We start from the raw sequence: 25071 nt of genomic DNA on the forward strand, positions 1-25071 counted from the left end.
TGAAACATGGTGGCAGAAAGTTACCAACCATGAAGGCCTCATGAAATGATCAGCTGGAGAACAAGGTTGTGAAGAGTGGCAGAATATTGCAGCATATGATCATTTTCACCAAGACCAAGTATATTGGGCCTCATTCACAGTAGTCCTATGGTGGCTTTGTGCTGAAGAATTTTCATGGTGTACCAAGACCCCAGTAGATAAGTACAGTTGGCATAGCTGGCTTTATGTTTCTCTCTAGAGAAGTCCCTGGGGAAGGCGACTGGCAGCATTCCTGGAAGGGAAGAAAGCACTACAGGGATATCCTTATACCCCATCTAATCCCAGCTACCAGCACGGGCCATAAGGGCAGCTGGCAGCTGAGCGCAGTGTTGTACAGCCCTTGAGTTGCTGTACTCTGTGCTGGGGTTTGAACAGATTTCTAAAAGAGGTGTAAAGCCTCTTCTGTTCTTCCCTCAGTCCTTGGGGGAGCTCATCTTAAAGGCAGGGATGAATCTGGCATAGCTTCTAGCATTCATCATTCCAGGTACTACTGCTCATGAGGCAGGCCAGGTCTGTTAGTTATGGATGGTCAGAGTGGGCAGAACTGCTCCCCCCTCACCCACACAATCAAACCGGGATTTTTTTACACTAATCACCAACAAAACTATCTGCCTGGGTTGCCAAGTTGGATAAAGCACAAGGCACTGTCATCTTGATGTGGCAAGAGTTCTTTCCAGGAAAGGCATTTGCACCTGGTCCAACTGAAAATCTACTGGGCAGAAGATTCTCTCTTTATCAGATGGAGGTGGTCCTGCCATTTTAAGGCTAAGAACTGTGAGGTTCAGCCGCACGTACTCAAACGCCCAAGAGGCCAAGGCTACGAGTTCCTCAAAGAGGTCAGTTTTTATATAGTAAAGCAAACAGTTGGCCGAATCAAGTTTTTTTTCCCCCTAGGGCTCTTGGCATCTGGCCCTGTTATTTGCAATCTTTAATTTGTACTGTGGCTTCCTTTTCCCTACTGCATTCTCACTCAGCTGCAGAAATGTTCAATTTTCCCACACACTTACCTCTTGATTCTACTTCTTTATGGAGAGCATTTCAGACCAAAATGTACCTCTCCCCCACACAAAATTGCTGTTACCTCAGTGTTTATTCCTGTAAACTACTGCCATCAGAAATGCAAAAACTTGAAAACAAGGTTATGGGGGAAAACATATAAGGGCCAAATTCATCTCTGGTGGAAACTCACTGCCATTAGTAGATTGTAGAATTACCTCCAGGGATGAATTTCACTTTATTCTTCTATGGAAATGAATGAATGTCTGTCACTTTGAGCCTTCTCTTGTGTTACTTATTCAGTTGTGTTCCCGATCAGGTGTAATTTTCACAGTTCAACACTTCCACTATATGTTAAAGCCATTTATAACACAACTCCCACAATAAGGGGGCAAAGTCAAATAAACGGGTGGATTTTTATTTAGGGATGTTAGCAACTCGTTGAGTGACTACTAGAGGCTGCAAGGCGGGGGAGGGGAGCAGAAGCTGGTGCCGTCTTAAAAGCCGGTTCCCCCCAGCACCATCTCTGGGGAGGGGTAGAGGAGCAGAGGCACAGCGGGGGACTAGGCATGAGTTGGGACTGTTCGGTCGCACCTCTGCCTTTTAAATGTAGCTTAAAAGGAAGAGCCACAGCGGGGTTAGCTCCTGTGGCTCCATTTAAAAGGCAGAGCCACACCGGGGTTAGCTCCTGAGGCTGGGAGTTTACCCTACTGTGGTGCTGCAGTTTCCCCCCTTATCGACCAATCAGGTAGTTGATGGAAAATTCATCAACTACTAGATTAGCTGATTAAATGAAATTTAACATCCCTATTTTTATTATGCAAAACAACAGAAGGAAGAGTATAGCTCTTATCAAGAAAGTTAAAGCAGCTCCACAATTCAGAGCATTTATTCCTTTCATAATTTCTCAGGCACAGGAGCGGCCCGAGGCTGGCTGCAGCAGCTGGCGCACTACGCGGCCTGAATGGCCATCAATGGCTGTGATGTCATCACGGGGCGCCGAGGCGCCCTGTGATGTCACCATCGGGCGCCCGGGTCAGCGGCGCCCTAGGCAGCTGCCAAGCTCACCTAGGCTCACGGGCCGCCCCTGCTCAGGCACAACAGATGAAGCCGACATGTAAATAAACTTGTCAAATAAAATCACAGCAAAATCCAAAAGAAAACAAATAGCAATACAGCATTATCTTGCTAACAGTATACAAACTGGCTGGCAAAAGGACTCATAATGACATATGAACTCTTCTGCCACTAGGCCCAGTCTGAATACAGCCCGAGCTGCAAATGACCAAAAATTATCATGCAGTGGGCAGTTTGTGGCCTCTGTGAAATGAGTGGGTAGTTTCAGTCCAATTCCCAATGGATGGGTGTCCATACCATTACTAACACTAATTGCTCCCTGTGGCAGTCTCTGCAAAGAGACCCTAGATTGAACAGGCTGAGCCAATTATATTGGGATGTTTAGACAATTACAGTGTATCTTGTACCTGTTCTGTGGCTAAGGAAAGACTTTGTTTCTCAGAGCTGTCAGCCACTCCAGTACTTCACCAGCTCTAAATTCACTACTGGCGAAAATAGTTTTTCTGGGGGTTTCTTAAAACTTTTTATAGTGTGGAACACCTGCAACGATAGACATGGGAACAGATCCTCAGCTGGAGTAAGTCAGCATACCACTGAAGCTAATGTAGTGTCACATTTGCACCAGCTAAGGATTTGGCTAGTTGTCTTTTGGAGCCACCTCCACTCCCATTTGCAATAAGCCCAAAGTTTGAGAAACTGGCGCAAATGAAATATGTACCATGTCCATATGCAAAAGTGCTAAGGGATGTCTCCTCACTGTATGGAAGCTGGAAAAATACAGACGTTATTATAACTATACTACAATAAAACAAGTTGTGTGAGTCAACCAGCAGTGCTTCTAATCTTCCCACTGGCTGTCTTTCCAGTCTCTAAGCTCCCCATCTATTTTTATCTCTCCTTTTTTAATATAGTTTTTGTTTACAAGCAATAAATCTAAGGTTTTCTGGTCTCCTGAGCATGGTCTTTGCAAGCAGGCTATTCAAAAGTCAGAACCTACCAGACAGGAATTAGGATATGGACCACTGGGCTTTGCATGCAGACTGAAGGAACAGTGTGGCACCAGAGAGCATAGAAATGTTGGCAGACTGCAAGGAGCATGACAGGGAATTGCAGTTTTCAGGACGATGGCAAGTCAGTGGGAGACTGGCATGGCACAGCCTGCAGGAGCCTGGAACTAAGTGCAAAAAAGTGTGACAAGAACTCCATGAGCATAGCCTTACCTGGAGGTTCATACATAGGCTGCAGCCTCCAGGAATGTGGTACAGTCTGACAGCATGGCGTAGCCTTGCAGGAATATGGCACTTATTTTCAGTCTACAGGAGCACAGCAGTGTTACAACCATCTTGTGGGCCAGTGGTGGGCAACTGTGGCCCACAAAATATTTTGCTTACCATTGCCCACATGCAGGACTGCCAGAGAGTGGTGATTTCTGTCTACATAGGTATTTTCCTACCGGTATCATTAAAGTGACACGCATGTAAAGCAAGGGCACATGAAGTGAGGTGCATGCTGATTACATACAACATTGCGGCGTGTTCCCTCTGCATCCATTCAAAGTATGGCTACATCTTAATCCACACAACCTGCAATTCTAAGTACGTAAACACGGTGAGCAAAACTACCCCATCCTGGGAGACCATCTTGGTTATGACAATCTTGCAGCCCTCTGAGATGGAGGGACACTTATGTGGCCCACTCATTAGCCTAGGTTGCACCTCAAAGCTAGACTGTGCCATGTTTTGAGACTAAAACCTGCCCTGAACTCCCTTATTCCTGAGTCATGTCCTGGGGCATAGGCTCTTCATTTCTCATATGTCCCACCTTGGCATGACACGAGAAGTCAGAACCAAAATGCTAGGAGGGTTTGCAGGCAGCAGCAGGCTATAAACATTTACTCTAGAGATGGGTCAGATTTTCCAGGCATTCACTAGGATTTAGCATGGATCTGTGGGTAACCTTGTGCTTTAGATATGGCAGTCCTAGCCCATGTCTCCACTCAGTTTGTGAGCAAAGACTGATTAGGGTTTGCTTCACTCAGCTCCTACTTTAGCTACGGCAAGTCAGTAGGATGTTCATCAGAAGAGAGGACTGAACAAAGGAAAAGTGCAGTACTCTTCCTGCACTGGACACTGATATGGATTCTTCATGCTTCTCTGAAGAATCCTTCAGGAGAATGAACAGGATGAGGTAGGAGGAGGGATGGGTCCTGCTCTCTGCAACCTTACTCCCCCCCTCCCAAGAACTTTTCTTTTACAGAAACTTCAAGATAAAAATAGGAGGCTTTGGTGCTTGTGTGTCAATCAGACTAAAAAAGAGGGTTTTGAAAACCCGAGAGGCTTTGTAGGGAAGAACACAAAAGGTTGGCTTGTGCTGAAACTCAGACGAACTTCTTGGCTCTGCAAACTTGGGGGGAGGGAAGGGATTGGAGATCTCACAAAAGCAACTTTTCATGCAGCATTTTGGTGCTCTGGGCCCTGATTGAGTTGCTAATGTTAACTAAATCTATTTTTTTCAAGCCAAAGTCACGATGAAAACGCTAAGTATGCACGTTGTGCTTTACACGTGTGGAGTAGGAAATGCTTTTCCAAAGAAAGGGAGCAACATGTTAGTCTCATTTTCCCTCTCTGTAAACTGAGGATAGAGCCCTTAAGATGTGATTTGCTCAACGTTCCATCAGGAGTCAGTGTCAGATCTGAGACTAGAGGCTGACTGACATTGGAACATCATCCACCTCTTTTTTCTGGCTTCATTCAAATTTCTCCTGCAAGATTGTGTGCGGGAGGCTTTCATTTACGCTGAATCCATTTGCTCTTCCCTATAATGTGGATGTTATTCATTACAACAGGGGTTTTCAAACTTTTTTTCTGGTGACCCAATTGAAAAAATTATTGATGCCTGAGACCCAGCAGAGCTGGGGATAAGGGCTTTGGGGTGCAGGAAAAGATTTAGGGCTGGGGATGAGGGGTTCATGGTGTAGGATGGTCTCCAGTCTGGGATATGGTTAGGGGTGTAAGATGGGGTCAGGACTGGTAACACAGGCTATGAGATGGAGCTGTGGATAAGGGATTAAGGGCGCAGGAGACTCTGAGTCTGGAAGGGTTCAGGGCTTGGTCAGGGGATTGGACACAGGCTTACCTCCCATGGCTTCTGATGGCCAGAGGTCTGAAGGCAGGCTTCCTGCCTATCTCGACACCTTGGACCACGTTGTGCCCCCAAATGGTATCAGGTCTTGCTCTTGGGCGGAGGTGTACAAGCAGCTACACGCAGCTCTGACCTGTTGGCACTGACCCTGGCAGCTTCCATTGGTTTGTTTCTGGTTAATGGGAGTGTGGAGCTGGTATTCAGAGCAGGCAATAGGAGCCAGATCTGCTGCCTAGGAGCCGGACCTGCTGCTGGCCACTTCCAGGCGCAGGATGATGTCAGAATAAGTAGGAACTAGCCAGGAGTTTTCAAAGTGTGGACTATGACCAGCCTTAGCTGGCCACAGGGTCCCTGGGTGCTGAGCAAGGCGACTCGGTGCCTTACATCCTGCGACCCAGTACTGGGTCACGACCCACTCTTTGAAAACCATTGCATTACTAAGTGCAGCTCACAGAGGTTTAGAGGCAGGCGTGTCCTTCCTCGAGATCATGGATCAGGAGTTCTGAAAATGTAAGTACGGCTTTTTATCTTCTGTTTCATTGGTTGGCTGTGCTGGCAGTCTGCTGTGAAATATGTGGGGAAGGCACTGGAATCAGGCAGAACATTCCCACTTCGTTGTGCTCATGTAGTTGCATTAGATTGCTAGTATACCAGCTGTTATTTTGCTAATTCATCTCCAGACTCTTTAGATACTTTCACTACAAACACATGCATCACTAGTTACCTGAAGTTCTTATGTGCCAGGAAACATCTGTTAATCCAGTACTGAGAGCACTGGAATATTACACTGGCTAGGAGCTACAGAGATATGATGCTAGCACACAGCAGGCTCTCTCATTTCAGGCCTACACGCTTCAGGGAACAAGGGAGAAGGAGAGACGGTTTTAATTTCAGACCTTCACTTTCTAGGTGCCCCCAAAGGACATGCACATTTCCTACATAAAGTTCAGTCTGTTTGCAATTAAGCCTCACTCTTTGCTTATTTCCGGATAGATTAACAATAACAAAAATCAGCTTAATCTTAGACTTTTTGAGATAAACAAGGCCACTGTTTCCTGGAGTATAAAAAATACTGATCACGTTTATGGATCTTGGACGGCTGAATTTGCCATGCAAACTTTTCATGTTGAACAAATGTTAAGTTACAAAGAGATAAGAAACAGCTGGGTCTCCATTTTTAGAGTAGAAGAGTTTTCAAAGAGATTATCTTTTCATTTCAATTTTAAACGAATTTACGGCTGATGAAAAGTACCAGATGGTAAGTCGTGGAGACTGAAACCCTCTGTTCATGAAGAGACTTGGTCAGGGAAGTGCAGTAACAGTGCAAACCTCACCCCTCAACTCACACCAACAAGGAATCAACTCTACACCTGAGAGGGAAATTCAATTTCCACTGTGGTTCAGTCCTTGTTCTTTCTGTTGAGTGTCAGCAAGAGTGCCCACTAGATGGGAAATGTGAGTCTCGTTTTTGTGACGTGGATACCCTATTCCTCAGGAACTTGACTGAATCAACTAATTTTCCAGTGGGGGTCTAAGTTGCCATCAGCTGTCAACAACTTTTAGTCACTACCAGCCTGGGTGGGATGCCTCCCATTATCACTCCCTGAACTGCTCTAATCCTTTCTCTTGTGCAGGGATTATCCAGATTGTAACTACAATAATTCACATACTCTCATTCTGATTGCACAGCTGTGATTTGAAGTGGAGTTTAACCAACACTGTTAGTTTGAGGATAGTAGTCACTTTGATAAAGATAATACAGCCTTTAGACTAAATGCAGGTATGATATAGCTATAGCTCCCACTGAATCAATGGCATTTGTTCCCACTTCTAGAAAATCTGGATTTTGCCTTTGGACAGGATTAAAGGCTTGAGCCAACATGTCTTCATCTTGAAAATTCAGTCATAGCATATAGGCTGCATATAGTCAATTATTAGTTTTGGTAGGTTTTGAGAACCAAGATCTTAACATCATGTCATTCAGATTACCAACCTGCTTTCCCCACATCTGAATTCTGACATCATTTTAGAGTGTCCATCTTGAGAGCAGATGCAGCCAAAAAACAGATGAATAAGGGCCTGGTTCTGCTCCTACTTACACCAGTGTAAATGTGGAATAATTTAGCTGAAGTCTGTAGGATAAAGCCAGTGTAAACAAGAGAAGAATCAGGGCTATTGGCCAGATCCCCAGCTTCTTTAAATTACTATAGTTCTACAGAAGCCAATGGAACTGCATGAAGATCTGGCTCTTCATCACTAACTACAGATGTTTGTGGGAGATCACTTGCTAAAAATCATGTGGGAAAGACTTACAAAGTGTGCTTTATAGTTGTAGGCCAGTACAAACACTTTCAGGAGCAGTATATTTTTCAAAGCACAGCTTCCAGGCAAATCATCAAAATGAGCCATTGTCAAATTCATATAACATCTCTGAGTTCCCAGTAAGGGATTGGCCAATGGAAGGTTTGACATCTGGGTGAAGTTAATCAGGTCAAGGCATGATACGTAGCTCTGGAGAGTGGGATTCGGACAGATTTTGCAGTTGGGAGGGCATATTAGGCACCAGGGTGCAGGAGAGTTAAGCAGGTGTGTTTGTGGACTGGGTACTTGCTTGACAGGGCTGGAATAGCAGGGATGCTGCAGGTCAGGATTAAGATGCATTAGCTGAGCTGTGTGTTTGAGAGAGCCCAGGACTAGAAGAGGATTGCAGGTTGAACTGGAAGAGTTACATAGGAGAAGATTGTACAAAGCCTTTTGACACACCACCTGGCTCTGGCTGGTGCATTAGTCACTCACTGTGAGCGCACTGGATTCCGCCTCTCAAATTTGGAAAAATATTCAAACTGGTGATGCAGGGAGAGAAGATTAGGGTGCGTCTGATATTCTTGCAAACAAATGGACACATTTACTGTTGAATAATGCATTCCTTGGGACAGTGACGGGGCTGTTCAAGAGGGAAGAAGAGGGGAAAGAGAAAGATGCAGTAAAAAAAAAGTTTTACAAGTGAATATGATACAAATGAAGTGGCATATGCTACCGAGCTCAGCTGTTCTGCACTTTCTACAGAGCAGGACTGTGGTACACGGAAGTAAGAGTGAAGTGTGGGGCAGGGGAAAAGGTTGCTTGTTGTCCACGTCATACCTCCCAGGAAAATAGAGGAGGATTCCTCCATGACAGCATTGCTTCTTTTGGCTGCACAGAGAGCAGAGCTCCATCCTGCAATCCTTGCTGAAAGGAGTAGGCCCATGCAAATCAATGGGACTATTCAAATAAGGACTAGTCGAGGGAGTCACAGTTGCAGGATTTCCCCCCCCCCCGGTCGCCCCATTTGGGTGGAATAATACCCAACAGAGGAAGCCATCCTTACTCCCTTTGCTAATCTGCGGAGGGCCTGACAAAGGCTCTGTTGTGCTGCATAGAAAAGAGCCATATATAGAAGTCAGAAAATAATGAGGGCTCTTGGAAAAGCAGGTCAAGAAGTGATTTTTAAAAATATGTTCTTGGAAACAGATGATGCTCTTGACCCCCTTTGGCTTTGAGCCATGCAAACAGCAACTTGAAGAGGCTGGGGTTCCTCCCCTCGCCCTTACAGAATGACATGAACCCATAAATCTATCAGAGAGAGAGAGTCAGGTCTCTGAACTCTGTTCTTCAAAGGCAGCACATTTCCAAGAGATGTGTTAAAAACATTCAGCTGTGTTTCAAACATGATTTCACAACTATTACAGTACCAGGCAGGGAGAACCCTGCCTACCTGGCCTACCACTTTGGTCAGCAGCCAGACCATGTTGGGCTGTAGACTTTCCAATTCTCACAAACTAAACAGGGTCAGGCCAGGTTTGCGGCTGAGAGAATTCCACAGTAAATGAAGGGTGCAGCAGGAAGTGGTATTGATGACTCTGCTGGGGACCATCTTGAAAATGTTTCTCAAATCTTTTCTGGAGAAACAAACTCTAGTGGCCAGAGGATAGTACATTTTTAAGTCTGATCTATGCTGAAAATACTAATGGTGGCAAACTGGGTGGAGTAGATGAGGGTCAGAGCACCTGACTTAAGAACTAGACAGAACACCAACTCAGTTCACCATGGCCACAAAACAACCATCAGGTGGTAACAATTTTCATGCACTACCACCTGGAGCGAGACAGGTGATCAGGCGGTGAACCATTCCATGCACCATTATCAGTCCCCAAGACAAACTAACTAGAAGAAACATAAAACCACACACAAGGAAAAGTTTTCATGCTCTCAGGCTCTTGTAATTTCAACACAGTTTCTTGCAGGAGATGCTGCTTGAACATGGAATCCAGTGATTTCAGTCAGGATTCTGTAGCTATAGTCAGAGGAATCTAAAAGGGGATCATTGCTGCTCCTTTCCACTCCACTCCCACATTTGTGGGAGGTGCACCCCTCTGGGTCCTGACCATTGCCTTGAGAGATGGGAGGTATCTCCCCCACTGCCTGGCCCAGATGGCAAACAAGAGAATGGACAACGCTAATCCTTCCTTCTCCTGTGGCCAAGCACCCTGTCTTCCTGCCTCCCATCTTCCAACCCCTTCTCACTATTTCTCTGGTTCAGGTCTCCCCTCCCTACCACTTGTCTCTGTTTATCCCCATTGTCTTAATTCCCCCTTTCCCTTCTATAGTCCCACATCCTCTGCCCCTACTCCTCTGTGCCAATGCCCCCTCACTTTCCTGCGCTCTCACAACCCCACAAACCCAGCAGAGTTCTGACATTCCCACACATTCCTCCCTCTCTGCTCTGACCCCGTCATCTTCTACCTTTCCACCAAAAAGAACTAGAGGTGAGCAGACACTGCTACAATCAACCCATGTTTTTATTCACAGCGTGATATGTTTTTGGTAGATTCAAAGGTGTCTGTCTTAAGACTACATTTACCTTGCAAACCTGGGAAATCACTGCATGGTAGGGAAGCCCAGATATTTTCAATGGAACATAGTGTTTAGGGTTAACAGAGACACCTTATTACTATGACTGTTCTTCAGTCAACAACCTCACAAAACAGTAAAGCTCAAAATATATTTCTTCATATTTTTGTATACTACTGTAAAATCTGCTACTGCCCAAACTCCATACAACACAAAACCAAAACTCTTTCCGCACTTCGTAGCAAGGATTTGAGGTCAAACTGGCTAGTCCTCATATGAGTGTGCAAAAAAACTTCCCCCTCTATACCTCCCTTGCAAGGGGATAATCTCAACTGCAGTCCCACACTCTCTTATCCCTGCTCCCTTAAATACTATCAATTCCATACACATGCACATGCATCGCAACTCCCTCCATTCTTATACCCAAATGAAATAATCAGTTCCATCCATAATGTACTAAATTTCATAATCTTAATCCTTCCTCTTTCTCCACCTCTGGCTCAGAACCACTTGACCCACTGGGATTTGAGGAAGAGTTAACAAGTTGATTCTTTGGGAAACAGCCTATATCATGTACTAACAGGTTGGGCCTCCCTAGTCTGGCACCCTAGGGACCTGACCGGTCCAGAATGAGGGATTTTGCCACACCACAGGAGGTTATTTGTATCTCCACTGCTACCACCCCGCCACAGCACTAGACCGGCCACAGGCCCCACTGGTCCCTGCCCCCGCTTGCCTGCCATGCTGGGCAACCCAGCTTGCAGTGTGCCAGCTCCCACTCTGCTGAGCAGCTCAGTTGGGGTGCACTGGGCAGCCTAGTTGAGTAGCCCCGCTGCAATACACCACTTCTGGCCCCTTCAGACAACTCTGCCATGGCACGCCGGGCTTCTGGCTCCTCCGGACAGCCCAGTTGAGGTGCACTGAGCACTCTAATTGAGCAGCCCTGCTGCCGTGCGCTGGGCTCCCAATCCTGCTGGCTGGCCCCACTGGGGCACGTCCGGCTTCTCAACTGTGGTGATCTGGGCTCCTGGCCCCCCGCCAGTCTGCAGGGCTCCTAGGCACCAATCCTCCACTGGGATTCTCTGGTCCTGGAACATCCATGGGCCTGCTGGACCAGAGAGTCCTGGTTTCCAGCCGTTCATCCTGTAGCACATTTCCCTGGCATTGCTCAGGTCCTTAAGGAGGGGCTCAAGGCAGGGCTATGAGGGGCGGAGGGGGGGGAGAGGGAGATGAAGCCTCCCCTCCTCCTGAGTTTCATACCAGGGCTGCTTGCTTTTCCCCTTCCAGTCCCTGTCAGGGAGCGAGAGCAGAGAGAGGGCCTGTCTGCCCTCCGCGTTCCCCAGCCCTCACTCCCCAGTGAGGAATGCAGCAAACTATGCATATTCCCCTCCCACCCCGATGAAGGGGAACTGCCAGAAATGTCCCTGTATGAATCTGGAGGGGAGCTTCAGCCCCCGCTCCATCCTCCCTAAAGGGTGCTTGGAATGGAGGGTGGCAAACTCAGGGCTGGGGCAGTCCTGGAAAGGGGGTACCCAGCCAGCCCCTTTCACCTGCCTGGTGATTCCGTCTCTTTTCTGTATGGTTTTAGGAGAAGCAATCCCATTCCAGGCACATCCCGTTTTCCTGGCACAACTAAACCCTTACCTGGCTTTAAGTTATGATAAAAGAAAGCTGCATAAGAAATTTGGTGGTCTTAGGTCTTACCGTTTAGGAGTTCTTGAACAAAACCACTCTCTCAAATTTATAGTAGCTATGTGAATGCATGGGAGACCTTCAGTTTCCCCTGCAAGACTCCTGATCCTGAAGTGGAAACACGTACTTGACCCTTTCATTCATAGCAATTGCTTTTTATCTGTTGTTTTCAAGGCTCTTTTCATACATGGAAATGGGATAAAATCTCACTGTAGTTTAATATGAAAGCACCATTGTGGGGTCTGGGAGGGAGTTTAGGTAACCAGGAGAGGGAACTGGGGTGCAGGAGTTTGGGTTGTGACTTTGGGCAGAGGATTGTGGTGCAGAGTCAGGGAGGGCATGGGTGCAGCAATAGGGGCTGAGGAAGGGAGGTACTGGAGTGCTAGAAGCAAGCTCTGGCTAGGAGACTTAGCTGGGGGACTCCTGTTCAACAGCCCAGCAGGTTTCTCAGGCAGACGCCCTGCCTACCCATGCACTCCGTAGCAGCTGCTTGGCTAAAGCAATCCCTCCACTCGCTGATGCCAGGTTGGAGTGACCCCCCTGTCACAGGCAGGGGCTGCCATATTCACAGCAAATCCAGGCCCACTGGAGGTGGGGCTGCTCCAAGTGACTGTGGTGAGCCCCCCGCAGGGCTGTAGCAGACACATGCCCATGGCAGGTGGGGAGCTGCTCCAGCCCCCACCGGTTAACCAGCTAGCCTTTCACATCCTTATCAGGAAGAGCAGACCACTGCCTACCCTATCTCAGGTGAATTCTTCTCTGTTGTGAACACCCTCCAGATCATCAGCACCTTCAGTTGTCACAGTCTCATGGGGCTCCTACTGGACAAATGGCTATTCCTTGACACTCAACAACAGTCAGAAATACCTTTTTGCATAGTTAGCTGGTTGGAAGACTGTGTTGTTTCCTTACAGACGTAGACAGACACAGTGATTCATGCATTCTTCATCTTCAGATGATTCCACCGCAATATGCTCTAACTGTGTAAACCATGTGAAAGCTTCAGACAGTTCAAGTTGTGGCAGCCAAACCACATGACACCACACCACACCAGTGCTCAGGACCCCACATTTGGTGCCCAAGCAATTCCATATGTTCTCCAAGATCCTACAGCTAATCTATAAAAGCTGCAATGAGGTAAACCAGGCTGTCTCAGAGATGACCTCTCTGATCATTGAGAGAACTGCTTTCAAAAGAGAGGATCTGGCTGCCAGACTCCATGGTGAAACGCTCAGGTGCCTGACATTCTCAGTGGCAGACCGTCAGCTGTGGAGCGCCCTATCCATAGAGATCAGGATACACCCAAGTCTTTCTATTCTGAGTCACATCTCTTCCTGAAGGACTAGAGCACTCTCAATTCACAATGGATGGCACTGCCTCTTGGAGACAAACAAGAGCAGTTCTATTTAGAAAAATGTATAGATGATGGAGTGTTGAGAACTTGGTGTTATAAGCCAGTTTTGCTGCTATTTTTAATTTGTACATATGGCATCTAGATTCTGTGAAGGGTGCACTAAAAATGCTGAGACAAAGACAGACAACTTGAATGTGTATGTTATATTAAGCTGCTCATGATTCTGCAGCTGGCACTACTCCTCATAGGAGTGGGAGCAGCTCTTTTAAATTTCAGAAAGGGATCAAACCGCAGTCAAGTATTTCAAGCTGTATTTCTCCTGCATGATTCCTCCCTTCCTCCCATCTCTCCTCCCCCAGCCCTGAACATTCTTTGCTTCTTTGTTTATATTGTAGAAAACATCTGTAAGTGTATCTGCTCAAGGTGAAAGATATTGGCAAATAACTATTTTTCATTGCTCCACTTCAAGGGAAAATAGGAAGAGAGCTCCTCTCACCCCACTGAAGAGTAAGGGAAATTAGATCTGAATGCAGACAGGCCAAATAGACTGCTGCCCCACCTGCCCCATTAAGAGAAAAGGGGATTGTTTTTCCAGTGGAATAAACTATCTTTCAGGGATTGCAGGGGTGTAACTAGTTGTAATGGAATTTAACAAGCATCGAGGACTATTTAGATGAGTATCAGAAACATCTTCCAGACAGTGAGTTGTATTAGGTCGAGCATAATCTCCCACAGGAAATGGCAGATGCCCCATCACTTGGGACATTTTAAAACTACACTTGGGACAACACTAAAAAACGTACAAACAGAACATCCCTGCACTAGCAGGAGATGGACTGGATGATAAGGTAGGTCTTTTCTATGTTTAGCTTCTCTCATGCTGAATGGGATTGGGGTGCTTCAGAGAGGAAAGAAAAAAAGAGCTGGTATATTATTATTAGTGGTTTATATATTGCCTCTCTCAAGCATTAAAGTGCTCTACAAATCTACAAGTAACAATGCATAGGTAGGACCTGTAGTTTTCCCTGACAAGCAGTCATTGATTTCTGTGCTAGGTTTCAGTGGAATCTGTATAAATACACGTAGGTTTGTCTACACTGCCACTTACTGCGAGGTCATTTTCTTGCTCAGGGGTGTGGAACATCCCATCCCCTATCCTGAGTGCAGCAAATTACAGCGCTGTCAAGTGCCAGTGTAAACAGGCTCCACAGTGCTGTTAGCTACCTCGTGGAGCACTCTCCCAGCACTGGTGCCACCCCACGGAAGTGCTTCTGCAGCTGCACATTAAATTGAAGTGAAGACAAAGCCACAAACACCATCAGTTGCTCTTTTTGGAATCAGCTGCAGAAGGAGGGAAGGAGAGATGTAACTATTTCTGGATCCGCTGCTGCTAGTAGCGGATTCTGTGGATGGTCTCAGATTCCAAGCTTACTTCCATGGCCTGCAACTGGCCCTGGGGATAGTGACCCCTTCATTCATCATTGAATTGCAGCCACCTCTAGGGTGGAATTGGTAGCTGTTCATAGTACTCAGAAATACAACCTGGAAGTTTGGGATAGGAGGTGAAGAAGAATAGCGGGTTTAATGATTTACAGGAAACCCCAGTCCCTGACCACTGGATTTTGAAGGTAAATTGAAAGGTCAAAGCAGAACTCGAATCTAGACTTCACTCCCCTCCCACAGCCATTATGTTCCTCTCCACTGTCCAACTGATGTCAGAATAGACAACTTTCCTATGCAACAGAGCCCAGCTTTTGTCATACATGATACTGTGTTGGACTAATCAGGCACATATCCTCCCAAATTAGAACCAAACTTGTGTGTTTCAAAATCTCCTAGTTGAATGGAGAAATAGGCTAAACACTTAGGATCTGTTAGAGAACTGTCACCAGAACTGGCATAACGGATTGTTGACAAGAAGAGCTGCAATGTAATGGACATGTGGCAGTATATGTACCCCGCTGCCCATATGATCCTCCTTTGTCTGCCCTCCTCCCTGACCTGGGCAAGTCTGGAATTCACACTCCATCCTCAAATGCTGCTACTGGAATCAAATTATGAAAAAAGAACTCATCTCGAAAGAAGACCAAAAAAAAATCAGCTCCCTTCCCAATATCACAGCTGTCCCCTCTTCCCCACCATGTGCTCCTGATATCTGGGGCTGTTCCAAATACTTAATGCATTGGAAAGCATGTCCTTGGGCCAGCTGTGATCTGATCATGGAGCATTGGCTGTGGGTAAATCAGAAAGCAACTGATAGGCAGGCAAACAATGTCTGCCTTGTTACAGCCTCTGTGTGACCATCACTCTCAGTCTCAGCCCACCATCCACCCGTCAAACCAGCTTGCACAAGACTGGGGAGGGCCTATGCACCACACCCTGAGTGCTCCTTTCCTGCCAACCCTGCTCTGAACTGCAGCTATTGTCTGTTCTTAATGGCATGCTGTGTTGTAAAATACATGGCAGAAGGGCTGTTATAACTTCTTTGGAAGTAGAAGAGCAGCAAACCAGTCACTGATACTGATATTTACAAGCTGCTACAGGAGAGGCATGGCAGCAGCACCTGGAACCACAGTTATTTCTGGAGTCCCAAGGACTTGGAAGCCTCCCAGGGAGCTGGTTTCTGTCAGCTCAGCATAATACTCTGCACATTGAGAAGCTGCACAACTCCTGGAAACCAGACACTATCTGGCTGCAGAACCCTGTGGTTATTTTCAATATTATGTATTGTGTCATTCAATAATTATGATTGAACAACTGAATGTATCCGGCTACACCCTCCGTTATTCCCATCAGATCTCAAAAGCCAGGCAGGGCTGGGCCAATTCTTGGTACCAGCTGCCGCAAGAAGTGGGTTTAGTGGTTCAGGAGGAATCACACATCTGAGACAATAATGAATAATTGGTGTTAGGAGGCTGGAGATACTATCCTCTGGGTGAAACTGAGGCCCTCACCACTAATAGCCCATATAAATCCACACATAGTTTGCAAAATATTATGACAGAATTTAACATGAAACACATCACAATTACATTATTTTGAAATAACAAAATACATGTCTACACATTAAGCCACTATTTCGAAATAATGGTGAGATGGAGAACTTCTTACTCCCACTCTTGTAATCCTCATTTTACGAGGAGTAAGGGAAGTTGAAGGAAGTCGACTTGCTGTGTAGTTAGCGCCAAAAGCTGAATTAAGCTATTTTGACTTCAGCTATGCAGTTGATGTAGCTGAAGTTGCGTATCTTAATTCGACTTTTGCCCTGCTATGTAGAAGTACTCCTTTTGTGCTGAAATATTTGAGACTTAGGCCCAGATCATCTAGTCAATCCGAGATGGAGTAAAATCTGCCTTCATGGATCAGATTACAAGATTTGGACTTAAATTATTATAACCACACATGGTAAGGAGACAAAAACTTAGCTAAAATGTCTATCGCTATATAGATATATTGTACCATTGTGACTACAAAATGATGTAAGTAAACAAAGAGGGAAAAAAACCCTACAAGATGGTACATGAAAGAGGAGAATAAATACTTAAATAGTCTCAATTCTGCAAAGGTAAGTACTGTTCTTTTTGCATTGCACTGAATCCAGTAACTTTTGAATAATTTTGTGCATGTGTGTAAGTGCATGTGCAAGAGAGAGAGAGAGAGAGAGAGAGAGAGAGAGAGAGAGAGAGAGAGAGAGAGTGAATTAGCTTGGAATGTTGTAAAGATGTATGCCAAGGTCTCAGCATCTGGAAAACAGACATGAGAACTATATTTAGTGCACAATGACTTGCAATAATTTCTGGAAAAAAAGAAAGAAAGAAAAAGAAAAAAAGAAAAAAAAAGAAAATGGGAAGTTGGCAGTGTTAGGCCTGTAAAGGAGTTATAATGAAAAAAGAACAACCAGGCTGGCAAAAGGAGTAAATAAAACCAAGGGTTACATGTTAGTATAAAGGGCTGCTGAAGAGAGAATCACTGTATAGAGTTAGCAGACATATTTATAAACACACTACAAATAATGTACAGTTCGGTATAAATACCACCCTAAAAAGAAAGTACAAAGCATTCCTAGCACAGAACAGTTAGCGGTTGGTCTGTGATGCACATGTATTTCTCCTATAACTGGTAAAAACTGCATAAATATGTTCCTTCACTCAGATATCTGAAACTTTTTTATATAAATAATAGCATCTGCAGGGGTTCTGCATGTGAATGTTATACCAAGCTGAGAATGCTTTGGAAATTCTTTGTTAAGTATGTAGATATTACTGTGCACTTTTCTGGGCACACTTATAAATAGATTACTAATGAAGTTACAGTCTGCCTTTTATAGAGACACACTTACAATGAAAATGGCATAAATATTTTCTGAAGTCCTTACTCATATTACTTGTAAACTCCTGAACGTTTAAAACAGAGAATTTTAAAATCAAGTTCCCATTTCTACCATTTATGCAGTCTGTTTACTTTTCATGCATTACTGGACTTGGACAAGGTAACATCAATGATTTAGATATTGGCATTGAGAGTACAAGCAATGCAGCTGGGGGAGCATTTATTAGGGAAGTGCCTATACCTCAGAGCTTGCAGGGGAGCAAATGGGAACCGCCTCTGCCCCCAGGCAAGAAGAGACCAGGCCTGATAGATAACCACGGGGCTGGGGCAATTGCTGGGCCTTACAAGCAGATAGAGAGGTTGGGACAATACCTTATACTGCAGTGGGTGAGGGAGATGTTTGGAGCAGTCACCAAGCCACAGGGTAGATACACTGGATTAGGGACAAAGGCCCATCAGGGAGGTAGAGGACTTGGCACAGTCTGTACCCCTGTGGGAAGAGTGAGGGACAGGGACTGGAAACATGGAACTGACTGGCATGGTGCCCAGCCCCCAGAAGATAAGAGTGAATGGGTCAGTAGCTTGCCCTACTAGGGAAACTTTACTGCTCCAAAGACTGAAGTCCTAAAATCTCCTGTTTTCTTTCCATATTAGTGCCTCTGTCTTGAGGCTCTTTAACGACCACACAGCTCCTTGCCCTTCCTACTTCTTCCCTCAGTGGACCAACAGAGAAAAAACTGACAAGGTGTGTGTGTTAATCCCAAATTTCAAAGTAAAATCAGACCCAAACTTCAAGTAGTGTAAATTAAGGCTGCTAAAGAGAGGGACAGTTGATTTCTGGATCACAGCCTTCTTGTTTTAACCTCTGAGGTGCTCCTAGAACAAGGACTCCTGTCTGAAAATAGTCTGCTGAAGTCAGCAGAAGACGAGGATTTACTGTAATCAGTGCCGTAGCATTCATCAGTGCATCAGGCCTGCTCCCAAACTGTTTCCTAAGAGATATACACAGCCTCAGCTGGGTGCTCTTTGTAGATCTGGCAGAGGGCAGCTCTGTCTCTTAGCACTCTTAGTTGAAAGCCACAAATCATTAGTCTAAACAATTCTCTGTACTGTTTCAGAAGAAATTAGGAGCATTACCCAGGTGTGAGTGAATAAATACTACTGCAGACTGCAGGCAGAACATGGCCACAAGGAATTGATGTGGTGAAAAAAAATCCTTTGCTTGGGATATTTAGGACAATGTACAGTCAGTCCCTGGGTTACATAGATTCGACTTACATCGGATCCCTACTTACAAACGGGGTGAAGCAACCCCGCACTAGCTGCTTCCCCCCAGCAGACAAGGGAGACGTGAAGCTAGCACCCCCCCCCAGCAGACCAGGGAGATGCGAAGCTAGCGCCCCCCCTCGCTCCCCCGCAGACCAGGGAGACACGGAGCGGCTTCTCAGCAGACACCTCAGCTTGAGAATAAAGGACTGAGGGAAGTGAGGTGTGAGAGAATAAAACTGAGCTCTGGAGAAATGTTTGGCTAGAGTTTCCCCTACAATATGTACGAGTTCCAACTTACATACAAATTCAACTTAAGAACAAGCCTACAGTCCCTATCTTGTACGTAACCCGGGGACTGCCTGTAGTCCAAAACACTGGAGAATGCACTATATATAGGGAATAAGCCTAGATAGCACCAGGAAGCATTTTGCAGTAGGCTCTAGCAGGTCTTCTCTGACTCTTATGAATTAGGCAACTTCTCAACTTCAAATTATTTTGCTACAAGTTTGGATTTTTAGTGTTCAGTCATCATATCAATAAGTTGAAAGGGTGGACAGCTAGCTAGAGAGAAGCACTATCCCCAGTTAGCAGATAGCGTCTCAGTAAAGTACAAACAACATGAAGAGAAAAGAAAGAAAAGGAATCTAAGATACCAATGTAAAGAAAACCATCTCATTTTAACGCAAAACTTCTGGGCAAATAACCTTTGGTTGTCCCCACATTCATATATTCTAGATTGTTTAAAAATAAAATAAAAAAACCCAATACAATTATTTAAAGGAAATAGACAATAGCAAAACGGCATCTATTACCAAATTTCAGTGGCAAAAGTGCTATAAATTCCACAGACACTCAGTGAACCAGCACGGACAGTAGTACTCTAGCTGGTACGCCGCTGGACTTCCAAATAAGAAAACCACCATTGCAACCGGCACTAACTGAGCATATGGGCCAAGAACCAAGCAGAGCAGCTCAAAGAAACAAGATTCTTTTTTCATCTCTGTATGGGTTTTCTTGAGCCAGAGAAGAGGCACTATGAACTGATTATTCTTTGGCTACCTGGCACCTTTCTCTCACTACTGAAACCTGTGCAAAATTCCACCAAAATGTAGGAGCTCTTCACACAGGTATAAACAAATCCACAAGATGGACGAGAATGGACAAATCAGGCTGGTGGCTAGGGCCTTGCAGGGAAGCCTACACTGTGTGCGGAGTCTCTTCCTGTTTCGTAGCTAGTGGATGTTAGTTCCCAAGTAAATTCATCTGCCTCTTTCATATGCCACACATTCCTTGAAACAATAAAATCAAACCCAAGCAACTGTGTTTAGTTCATGCTGGTCAGAAAAGCAGAGCTGGAGAATCCCTGCTCTGGCATATCTGGAGCCTTCTGTATAGGTGCAAATTTATCTGTTGCTGACAAAGGGTGTCAACAACTCCTATAGGTGCCAGCCACAATTTAGCTGCAAGCCTGGAGCATTAACCATAGTTTCTGAAATGGTGCTGAACAGTTTGCTCTGTTATGCTTGAACTGAAATCCCTCTTCACCAATGGCTCATATCTGTGCCAGTTCCTGACCATCCATTGTCGGTAATGGTTAATTTTCCGAATGTAGAAAAGACCTAGGTATATTTAAAAAAGAACAACAGAGACAGGACAACTTTATATCCTAATATGGCTCAGTTGTCCTTACTCCAGCCCCATGTATTTCTACTCCACTAGGAATAAGTGGAAAGAAAAACAGAAGCCCATCTGCACATACACACACACTAGGGTTGCCAGGAGTCTGGCTTTCAACCAGAACCTCCGGTCAAAAAGGGACTCTGGTAGCCCAGTCAGCACTGCTGACCAGGCTGTTAAAAGTGTGGTTGGCAGAACTGACAAGATCCCTACCTGGCTCCACATGGCTCCCAGAAGCAGTGATGTGTCTCTTTAGCTCCTAGGCTGAGGGATGGCCGGGGGCTCCATGTGCTGCCATGCCCTATGCACCAGCTCCCATTGGCCAGGAACCACAGCCAATGGGAGCTGTGGGCTGGTGCCTGGGGGCGGAGGCACCAACATGGAGCCCACATCCCCATCCCCTGCCTCAGCCTGGAGCCCCCTCCCATTCTCCAAACCTCTTGGTTCTAAATCCCCTCTGAATCTCTCATTTCTGGCCTCACTCTATAGCCTGCGTCCCCGGCCAGAGCCCTCACCCCCCCTCTCCACCTCAATCTCCTGCCCCAGCCAGGTGAGTGAGGAAGAGGAGGGGATGGAGTGAGCAGGGGTTGGAGGTCTCAGAGAAGGGGCAGGGCGGGGCAAGGGTGTGACATTTTGTGCGATAGAAAGTTGGCAACACACCCACCCAGACACGCACTCACTCTCTGAACAACTTATGCCTCTTAAACTCTAATCTTTTGTTAGCGATTTTTCAGGCTAAAAGAGTGAGGTGAATGTGGGAACCGGGTATTTTTAAGGTTAAAAAGCAGTTTGCTGCAGCTGGGTTATATTTAGAGTGTTGGAGACATTAATCTAGCTTGTTTAAAAAATGTTTTTCCTTTATTGTATGTCCCTCATATAGCATGCATCCCCCACCCCATCCTCAGAATGGGCCATTTTTTCCAGCTATTTGGCATGCCATGCTCGCAGTATGAATCTGAATGCCTGCAAACAATCTGCCCTAGGCAGTCTGAGACACTTGCAGTATATTTTGCAGGGAAATTCCTCTAGCTTTGTTGCATCATCCTATACCTCTGTCAGATTCCCTGAAACACAGAGGAACAACTTACAGGGCCACTTTCATTCCTGGGAGCTACGCTAGTGATGAAGATTAAGCCCCCTGTTTTCATTATAGCACATCATCAGCTTCTGCATAGTGATGGGACTGCTAAGAATCTGGTGATAATGAAAAGGCTAAGATTAGCTGTAGTTATTTCAGTGGGCTCCATTCTCCACATTGAGCTCCACTTGGACAGAGTGGGAGGAGGGCAGGGAGCTAGTTGTAGCTCTTGGATTCTTAGTGGTCCGGCTCTGATCCAAATTAGAACTACAGAGAAGCGGGGACCTTATGGCAGTGGAGGTTAGAGCACACTGAACTCCGCTTCCCCCCTCCCCCTCCTTGTTCTGTGCCTTCCCTCCGCCCTCCCTTATGTTGGGCAGGGTGGCAGGTAGACAGCTGGTGATTCATGTTCACCTATGCAGGAAGACTTTCTCTGGCAAGCTGGGACTGCTTTAAGGGTTTTTTGGTTTGGTTTGGTTTGGTTTGGTTTAGTTTGGTTTGGTTTTTTCGCTATTGCATGGCCTTAGTGAACTGGAGAATCCCATCCCAATGCTTTTATTCAGCTAACCAATGTTAGATATCTATGTTAAAATATTTCAGTTTCTTATCATATTACACCTTTGAAATGAGCAGCAAACAATTAACCTATAAGGCCTTTTGCCCCTGGAGAGCAGGATTCACACCCATCTCAAATGAGGTTCCCAGGGATCCTTCGCTCTGGTCGGTACTCACGACACAATGTGGCAGAATTTAGCACCATTTGCAGTTTCCTCTCAAGAGAGGCCCGGTACCGGGTAGCAGGGCTGCTGCTAGCTCAGTCAGCGCACCTCAAAGTTGCGTATGTGGGAGTCCAGAAAGAAATAGTGGGGGGGAGTGCAGGTAAGGACAGAGGGGCACTGGTGAAATAGCACGGGGTCCCCAAACTGAAAGAGCAGAAGGGAGCTGGCAGCTTCATATTAAAGCAGCAGTAGCAGCGCTGTGTGAGGAGGAAGTTTGCACAGTCTCTGCAAAAGGTCGTGGCTGGCTAGAGCCAACACTCTCAATCTTTTACTTTCCTGCATGCCAGACATCTAAACATGTTGAGAAAAACAAGAAGCAAAACAATAGGTGACTGTAGCGTGAATAATAAAGGCCTGACTTCCCTCTTGGAACTTGACTGCTGTTCATAAACTGCTCCAGCTGCGCTCTCACGGTTTGGGATGTCAGCAGAGCTCCTCAAGTGAATTACAGCCTTCTATTCATTTTGGAGCCATCTACTGTATCCTTTTCTATGCTGTATTGTAAATGCCAGGAGGGTTGCTGCATTGTAAGGACAGTGTTATAATTTCTCTTCTACAGAACTGGGATCTGTAATGGTGTGAATCCAGTTATGGGTTTTTTAAATATTTTAAAATGAGTATCATGGTGGGAGGTGCTGGCTTCACAGCCTGCTGTTTAGTCCTAGAGCAGATATAGCACAGGCAGCACGGAACACTTCCCACCCACTCCCAGAATGCCCCATCCAGCTCTGCACATATTACTGGCAGACTAAATTTTTTTCATTCGTGTGATAGAAAGATAGTGCATCTAACAAAGTGGGTTCCAGCTCAGGAAACCTTATGCCCACGTAAATTTGTTAGTCTTTAAGGTGCCATAGGACTCTTCATTTTTTTAGAGCGTGTGACTATAAAGAACTGACTCAAAGGCAAAGGGCCAAATTCATCCCTGGGGCAAGCTGTCTGACGTCAGTGAAGTTACTTTAAAGCTCGAATATAGCCCTGTATCTTCAAAATGCATCTCTTTGTTCTTGCCAGGGCTGTTCCATGCATGATAAATCCCATGCTAATCAGCTTGAGTTTGCTGAATGTTTTGTTTCTTTAGCATTAATGTGAGAAGCTTAACAAGGATTTTTCTATACTTTGGCTATAAGGGTATCTGCTGCAGGTTTGCTTTTTAAATGTGCAATAAAATAAATTATGTTTATACAACAACAAAGAGAGCCAGACTATTGTGGCTGGCCCTTATGTCGGTATGTAAGCCATCTTCTCCTCCCCCTAGCACTGTCATGCAGGGTACAGCAAAAATTGCAATTCCCTGTACCCAGGGACTGTCTCCTGACTGGCCCAGCAGGTGCTAGACATCTCAAAAGGGGCAGGGAAGAGCTGTGATCACATCCCTGCCATTTCATCAGCCAGCAGTCTGTGCTCCCAGGACTGAAGTTGTGTCTGTTGTATGGAGAGAGGACTCAAGGCTTCAGGGCTGTCAGAGGGGCACCTTTCACTAGCCTCAAATTCTGTTTAAAGTGAAAGTGAAAAAAATATGTATTCCTTCCTTGTTTATTTGGTTTGAGGTTGGAAAGCCATTATAGCATCAAAGCGCTAGAGAGAGCTTCTAAGAGGTACCACCCAAAAATAAAGGGAAGGTTGGGCTCTGATGGCATTCACACCTCCCCCTCCCCGGAATATTGTTAAATCCCCACCAGAGGCTCATAACAATTCTTTAGTTTTTAGAAGAGAAAAAAAATTGTTTTGCCTTTGCCTTTGAAGTGGATCACATTGTACCAAGTAATAGGTATTGAACATTTCCCAGGAGAAGACATCTGCAGACTCCTTTCCCAAGTCTTCAACCCCACTCCTTTTACAAACTGCACTTAGTGGGCCCTGCATTATATTAACAATATACTGAGTAGATGTTTCAGGAACAATGCATAAGCTCTTCTAGAAAACGGCAGTTTTACACAGGTTTGTCAAATGGAATTGTCTTCCTCAAAGAAAAGAAAAGAAAAGAAAAGAAAAGAAAAGAAAAGAAAAGAAAAGAAAAGAAAAATATTTTTGTTTAACCAGGGATGCAAATAGTAATTCCCCTCCCCCTCTCCTCTCTATGAGCCTGCACAATCATGGGGTACTGGGATTTATCAGATCCCCTTTGCCTACGGGACATTTTTATAGGTGCCCCCTTTTGAAAATACAGGCAGTACACCTGAGTTATGTTAACAGGCTGAGATCCCATCAATACAGCCAGGGTGAAAATTCTGTCATATGCCAATTATAGTTATTCTACATGTCACATATTTCTAGACATTCTACAGATAAACAAATTCACTGTGTTTCAAATAAGAGAATTATGTGTAGTCAGGGAGTCAACTGAAAACTACTGGCTATCACCTTTGATTTCCTAAAGAAAGCATGTGCTGAGGTGAGTAGTATAAACTAAGGAAATAGCCTTCGCAGCTAGAGATCTACATGCGTGTCCATTTTGTCACCAGCTTATATGGAAAAAAACCAGTAACTCTTGACCTCATCGTATCAGGAAATTTTGAGTGATGCCTGACCTATTCAAGTTAGTTCCATAGAGAAAACACCTATTTAATATACAACACAGTTTTTGTTTTTATTATTATGATAACCAGACAAAGGGGAGGATCAGAAGAGGAAATTGTAGTATTTTGCAGAGCCAAATATTTACATTGGCTACCAAGGAATGAAATATCAGATTGAGCCTTCATGCAACAGTGAAAAAGGAAGTCAGATTATAGCACCTTTCACATCTT

At 45.3% G+C, this 25071-nt stretch overlaps 1 protein-coding gene and 2 long non-coding RNA genes across 9 annotated transcripts in view; 2 read left to right on the forward strand and 1 right to left on the reverse strand.

Moving 5' to 3' along the window:
* Positions 1-24346, forward strand: part of LOC142829151 (uncharacterized) — a 32859-nt gene extending 8513 nt beyond the window's left edge. Inside the window, exon 3 of the long non-coding RNA XR_012903487.1 lies at positions 1-24346. This is a non-coding gene — a long non-coding RNA (uncharacterized LOC142829151).
* Positions 1-25071, forward strand: part of LOC142829150 (uncharacterized) — a 243039-nt gene that overhangs the window by 104361 nt on the left and 113607 nt on the right. The gene's annotated exons all lie outside the window — the stretch shown is intronic.
* RAD51B (RAD51 paralog B) overlaps positions 1-25071 on the reverse strand; it is a 627945-nt gene that overhangs the window by 41429 nt on the left and 561445 nt on the right. The window lies entirely within an intron of this gene.

Source organism: Pelodiscus sinensis, chromosome 4, assembly GCF_049634645.1.
Source record: "Pelodiscus sinensis isolate JC-2024 chromosome 4, ASM4963464v1, whole genome shotgun sequence".
Taxonomy (NCBI): domain Eukaryota; kingdom Metazoa; phylum Chordata; order Testudines; family Trionychidae; genus Pelodiscus; species Pelodiscus sinensis.